This window comes from Loa loa (assembly GCF_000183805.2).
Source record: "Loa loa unplaced genomic scaffold supercont3.2, whole genome shotgun sequence".
Lineage (NCBI taxonomy): Eukaryota > Metazoa > Nematoda > Chromadorea > Rhabditida > Onchocercidae > Loa > Loa loa.
This window is the reverse complement of record NW_018108182.1, coordinates 1,241,577-1,249,354: the sequence shown is the minus strand read 5'-3', so window position 1 is coordinate 1,249,354 and position 7,778 is coordinate 1,241,577.

Genomic DNA, 7,778 nt, shown 5'->3' with positions numbered 1-7,778 from the left:
CCATACTGATATGTATCACTATCATAGCACTGTTAAGAGATAATCCATGACGATGAAATGTACTTGAATTTCTCCCGATAGATCGTCCTCTCATAGAAATGATTCACTAACGGTACCAGCAGTACCATTACGCTTTGCTACATTCCATTATTTGATACAAAATTTGAAATTAATAAAATGCATATGAAATTTACATATTGAATACTCTAAATTTAACTGATAACTTTTAATCTTTTATTTAAATGAATTAGAATGTAAGCAAATGACAAATGTATTACTAGAAATCAATTAATTGATTGTAATAACAGTCTAAGAATTGGCTTTTATAAGTTAGGAAAATTTACATTTAAGAATTTCATTTTACATTTGTTTAATTTTATATGATGAAAAAAAAAAAATTGTAATCAATCATATTGTGATATGATTGTATAAATGTATTTATTTATATTTATTCATTTACTTTTAACTTATTTATTTATATCCAATATTTCCATATATTTATGCTTATTTATTTATATATTTCTACTTCGATCTATTTATTAATGCATAATTGTAAGTGAAAATTATGGAAGAATGAATTATATAAATAAGATTGAAAGCATAAGAGTAGTACCGTTATATAAATTTGTTGAAATAATTCGAAAAAATTTTTAAAATAATTTCAATCCAGAAGAATATCATTATAACAAAATCGAAATATAAACAATTAAGATTTGATATAAACTTAAATTTAACAACAGATAACAACGATAGGAGCTTATTCTTGTTTATCAATTATCCCCTTAAAGGAGGATATATGTACCTGCCGCAGGTGTCTTTTAATCTTTCTTTTAACCTCCCTTTTAACCTTTTAACCTTCTAACCTTTTAACCTTTTAACCTTTTAACCTCTTTTTAATCTTTTAATCTTATTGTTCATTATTCAGTTAATTTTCATTTTCTCCAAAGAATTAAGCAAACTTCATCGAGCAACCTAATTTGACACAATTATTTTGAAATGTTGTAAAATAAAGTGTATAATTGTTCGTTTCGAAAACAAAAAACAAAAAAAAAAGAAAAGGAGGTTAATTGGTGGAAATTCATTAATAAATAAGCAAATATAGAAATTTAAGCCAAAAAAAGAAAAAAAAACAAGAAAGCCAATTATGCTTTTTGATTGTAAATAACATTTTGTTGGAAAGCTAAATGAATTTATTTATATTCTTTTTTACTTTTCTTTTTGTTAATTTAAATTTTTTTACTTTTCAACTTTTTTACTTCCATGAATTTGTGAAATTTCTTTTAAAAAAAAACTATAGTTAAAGCAATTTTAGCGTTTTCCATACGAAAACATCACTGAAATGAGAATATTTTAATTAAAAAACAAAAATTCTGTTTTCTTTTTTTGCTTAAATTTTTTCATTCATTTCATCAATAAGGATTAACATCACAATATCTCAGACTTTTTCACTGATTAGATGATAAGGAAATTATCATAAAATAAGTTTAACCAAAAATATTAACCAAAAATTTCAATTATATTTTAAATTCAAACTTAAGTTTTTCCTAAACAAATGAATTATAGGACGAAGATAATACTAAAACATTCATTGATAAATATATCATTTTATCATTAAATAGGGATCGTTTTTCTCGTCTTTGAACATAGCATAAATAGTAGAATAATTAAGGATGAAATGATAAACAAATATTGAAATTGGAAAAGGAATTTGAAAAAGTAAAATAAAATTTGCTAAATGAAAATTCGATCCTTTTAAAATTCACTGTTTGCATCCAAGAAAAAGAAAAATGACGAGAGAGTACGAAATAAAATATCAACGATAACAGTGCAGTGAAAAAAAGAAAAAAGAAAGAATGGTATATAATAAATCAATAACATATAGAATCCAAAAAATATTCGAACATTTTTTTCAAATTTAACTTTATTAAAATTACAAAATGACTAAAGTAATTAAGATTAATTAGTTTAAAATGATAATATCTCGGACTTGTTTACTAATTTTTGGAAATTATCATCAATGCCTGAATTTTATTAATGTCAATCATATTTGTACTTTCCTTAACTTCAATAATTATTTAAGTTATTTAGCATTTCAAATTATAGTACTTAAATTTTGTTTTTTCCTTTGAAATCTGTAAATAATTAAATCATTTACTATTTATCATTTTTAATTTTCTTACTATAATAGTAATAATATGTTAATTGTATGAAATGAATTTTAATTTAAATAAATGATATTGCTAAAAAGAGCAAAAGATTGGAAACTTTTAGCAGGCTTTTATAGTTATTTAATTAAATTATAATTTCTATACTAATATATCACTTTTATCATATTTAGTTAATTCCATTTTCCATTCCCATATTATCACTTTTTTTTGATTCCAAATGTTATAAATTTAAAAATGATAATAATATTAAAGTAACTATTAGCAACTGATTAAATAAAAATTAAAAGAAAAAAAAATCATATTTTCACTTCCATAAATGATTATTAATCCATTTTTTAACAAAACCAATCTCTTTTTTTCCCTTCCTTTTTTCTTTATTTCTCTGTTTTTTATTAACTTATATCAAACATATCACTTATAATATCATTTATTGGGGTGATAAACTAAATTTAAATTTTATTTCACGAATAATTTCCACTTTTATTCAGTCAACCGATTATTTCCATATTTTCTTAAATTAAGCATTTTTTTTTTATCATTTCAATCCATTATTACCATTTTTGCTCATCGTCGCATATATTTGATAAGAATTAATTCTTATCACTATTCACTTTTAACAATTCACAGACTAAATTCTTGTAATTTTCATAATTTCAACTTGCTATTATAAATTTTCATTCTATCTTTAATTCCTTCCTCCTTACTTTTATTATTTCTTTTTATCACAAATATTTCTTTGAATATAAACAATTTTTTTTCTTTTTAATATTTTTTCGTTTTATTTTATTAATGCTATTACAAAAGTATATGCTATAGTATATGCACGTATTACGTGACATATCACGTATGAAACATATTCAAAGAATAATTTCAAACATAAAATATTAGTATTTAATGATAATCTCATTAATGATTGAGGCATTAATTTCATAATTATCTCATTTCTCATTAAATTTACATATTGCTGAAAAGAATTAATTATCATACTTATTCTGAAGGAATTAATCATCTCGAGAATATATTCAATTATCGATGATGAAATGATGGTTGAATGTATGAGTTATTGCTAAATGTATGATATTTGCATACATTCATGATTCCGCTGTTTGTCGTAAAGTAATTTGGAATTTGAAATTAAAATGTTTGATAGTTGAACTGATCGAAAAACACTTTACTAATTCTTCCAATTGTTTGACAGTTGTCTCGTAAAGCGTCAGATGTCTTTTTTTTTTTTTTCTTTACAATTAATAACGATTGCAAATTAGTCTGGAGGAAAAGAAGAGATAGCTCAATGTTTCAATACTTTTTGCAATGAAAAATGACAAATTCAAATGTTTCAAAATGTTAATTTTCATGCTTGAAAATTTTTTTAATGAACAAACAATTAATTTTCATCTATTTTTTCCTTTTTTTTAATTTTTAAAATTTTCAGTTAAAAGTTTATTTACTTATAATATGAAAACATTCCGACGAAAATATAAAACACAAAACAGAAATAATTGATTACTGAAATATTATTTGCTAATTCTTTAATTTTATTTACATTCATTTTCCATTCTTGAAACGTTTTAAATCACTTAAAATGGATGAGTAGAAATGACTTAAAAGTGTTCAATCATTTTTTTCCTTTTAATTGTTTCAATAATATATTTTTTTATGCTAATTAAACTAATTAAGGATAAAATTTAGGATTAAAAATATAAAATGTTAAAATGACCGTTGTATTTTCCATCCTTTTTTTTTTCTTCAAAATATCATTCATTACCTTACCAAAAAAAGGAAAAAAGGAAAATTGATTGAAAATCAGATAGGTAAACATACCTGTATAACCTGAGTTTTAATTCGGTGCCATCCTTATGTTTATAATGCTAATTGAAATTGTATAAGTGAAAACTTTTTTTTTTTTTTTGATTAATATCATTTGAAGAAAAAAACTATCTTTGATTTAATTTTCAATAAAATATTTTTCAAATTTTCCAGCTGATCCAACTTATCTCTTTAATCATATCATTTCAATATTTCTCGAGAACATTATGCTAATTAAACCATTCAATATTCCCATTGATTTAAAGCTCATCACAATATTTAATCAGTTTGTAATATATTTCAACTTCATATTAAAAAGTTGTAGTAATGATTGCTAATTAAAGTTAGGAAAATATTAATTAATTTCAAAAATGAAAAATATGAAGAAAAAAAATCATTAAATAGGCATAAGTTTGACAAGTTCAAAAAATAAAACTTTCCAAAAAAAAAACAAAAGTAACATTAAAAAAGTATTTTACTATTCGTATTGATGTAATGAACCTGTAGTAGCGATAATAACAGATGGATTAGAAACAGGTAAGATATGTAAAACAAAGGTGGTATGGTCTTTCGCTCAGGTAAAACAAAATACCAATGATACAATGTAATGTTTAAGAATGGTGGAAGAAAATAAATTAAAGAAGAGGAAGGAAAGGAAGTTAAAAAGGTAAATACATGTTTGGGAAGTTTTCAATTTTATTTTTTTAATGTATATAAAGGTTACTGTTGCTTCAAAAAATTCAAAATTGTATACAGATAATCTTCTTATCATATTTTTGAAATTTGTAATATACAAACAAACATACACATACATTTATTATCATTGATAATAATGAAATGATAACTTTCAGAGCATGAAAGTTATACTCAATTCAAAAATTTCATTCAATTAAGGGAGAAAGTTTTAAGAAGATAATGAAAATTAAATGATATGATAAAATGATATGATTTATCCATTTATCTAATTATTAACATGTATGAATCAGAATAAACTATTTATAAACTATTTCAATTTATTATTTTTAAACTTGAACTATGAACTTTTTCTACTGCTATTAGTTTGTTATGTTTAGCATTTACATTTGATTATTTGCAAACAATTTAAGAATAATGTCCAATCTTTTTCTTTTTTGAATAAAACAAAAAAATATTGAATAAATTATTGTATACTAATGGAAAAAGATTATTGTTTAAGTTTACGATGTTATAATCATACTTATTTACTTATCCATATGATAGTGTAATTATATCGTTGTAATTCATAAAATCATTATTTGATGATATCGATGACTATTTTAATGATAAGCATATGATAATACACAAAAATAAAATGATATATGATAATAATTTTGTTTAGAAAAAGATGATAATATGATGATAACGATGTTATCATATTATGGATGATCAAATATAGTTCTTTTTTTTTTTTTTTTTCATTTTTGTTTCCATTTATTTTGCATTAATATAAACCGATTAGCAATTAAAGAAGAAGAAGTAAAGCAAATAAAGAGTAAAGCAGAAATGATATAAACCAATAATCTGATCCAGATGGAATGAAATTGACTGATATGTCATATTATACTATCATCTGTTTCAGATTTTATCATATATCACACTTACCTTATCAATCAATGAAACAAATCAACGAGTAACCTATCATATAATTAATTACTTGAGTACTTGAAAAGAAAAAAAAAAGATAAATTACTTTGAGTAGTAAAAATTCTAATACCAAATATAATCATCATTAGGTTAATAGTTATCATTTATCATCCTTTCATACCTCTCCTCCTTCTTCTCTCTTTTCTTCATCATTTTTTCCTGTTTTTTTTCCTTCTATTTTTCCTTCCTTTCCCTTTCTCTCTTTCTTTCTCTCTCTCTCTCTCTCTTTTACAATATATGACTACATCAATACAGAAAACTCCAATTATTATTTCTTATTTTATTCTTTTCATAAGGGAAAAGCAATTTAATGAATATGGCTGCTTTCGAGAAATTATTATAACATTTTCGTGACAAGGAAAAAAAATAGAAAACCAATGAAAAAGTTTTACCTTTTTATTTCTCCTTCTCTCTCCCTCTCCCTCTCTCTCTCTCTCCTTCCCTCTTTTCTTTCTGATTTAAATTGTATTTTTGCATGAAAACCTATCTTTCATTAATTAAACAACTTTATAGTTCAATATTTTGAGCTAATATTTTGTCCTAACACATTGAAAACTAATTGTTAAAATTGAAATATTTGGGATAATAAAAATTATCGATTATTTATGCAAAACAAAATTATTTAATTTAATTTTTAGCAATAAAATATTTGCGCCATAAAATTTGAATTATATACGATTAGTTTGCATGGAAAGATTCAAATAATTTTCCGCTCATGTTATGTTCAAATTTATTGCTAATAAGTTGAAAAATTATAAGCAAAATTTAATTATAAATTGAACTTCATTAAAATGATGACACTTCAAGGTGAAAGAAAAAAAATTTTTTTGAAAAATTATTTTTATTAAATAACAAACAAGGAAAGGAAACGAAAAATTCCATTGTTAATTTGCGCAAAACATTAATTAAAATGATGAAATGATGAATTTGTTGACAGAAATGACAGCAATGAATGCTTGAAATATTAAATTTTTATGCTTTAATTTTAAATAAGAAAATGATTTGTAGTTTTTTTTTCTTATCATTCAATACCTAAAAAATATTTGCATTATCCGGATATTTACATATCATTTAACCAATTACTTATTATTTGATATGATTTTTGGATTTCTTTTTTTTTATTTAATTTTAATTTTATATTTTTATTCTAAATCTCAATTTTTACCATCCATTATTACTGTACCTTCTTCCGGTTATCATTAACATTAACAATCCTGTTAAGTTTATAATAAAAATTTTAATTTATTAAATTCAAATTTCATATTCTATCAATGTAAACATGTACGTTAGATTGCTTAATCTGCTTAAAACTTTTGAAAAAATATATACAAAGTAGCAGAGAAATTTCGGCAATTCTCTCGTTTCTTTCATTTTCAGGCTATTTTCATTCATATATGATCGAAAGATTTTCCGGTTGTTTAAAGACATTTTCCGGTTATTTTAGAAAATTTTCCGGTTATTTTATTTTTGAAAGATTTTTCGGTTGTTTTGTGAGATTTGGAAAGGATGCAAATGTAAGACAAAAAAAAAAGAAAAAAAGGCAACAGGAAGGATAATGGAGTGGAAGCATTTGTATTATTTTTAGCAGTTTACATAGTGGTGCAAAATTTCGTAACAAAAAAATAAATAAATAAATAAATAAAAAAATAAAAAATAAAAAATAGTTTGGAAGAGAAATGACAAAAGCAACTGTTTCAAAATTTTTTAATTTTCACTTCTTTTCCACTTTTATCATTCATGATTTCACATTTTTCAATCCTTTAAATTTTTCTCTTTCCTTTTTGTCTTCCCTCTCTTTTTTTTTCCATCATATTTGCATCCTTTCTTATTAATTCCTAAATTAATTATTCAATTCTCTAACCTAATTTGATGATATGATTAAGCAAACAATCACATATGTTTATCATTTCGAATTAATTTTTCCATTTCAGTGTAAACAATATCAGCGATACAATACGATATGATATGATACGATACGATACTGTATGACATGATACGATACGATACGATATGACACGATACGATACGATACGATACTTCTCATCATAGTTTCATTTGTTTTGCGTACTAAAAGTGGGAGATGGAAGATGGAGGGATGAGGAAAAAGGATATGGAAGAAGATGAGAAGGAAGAGAAAAGAGT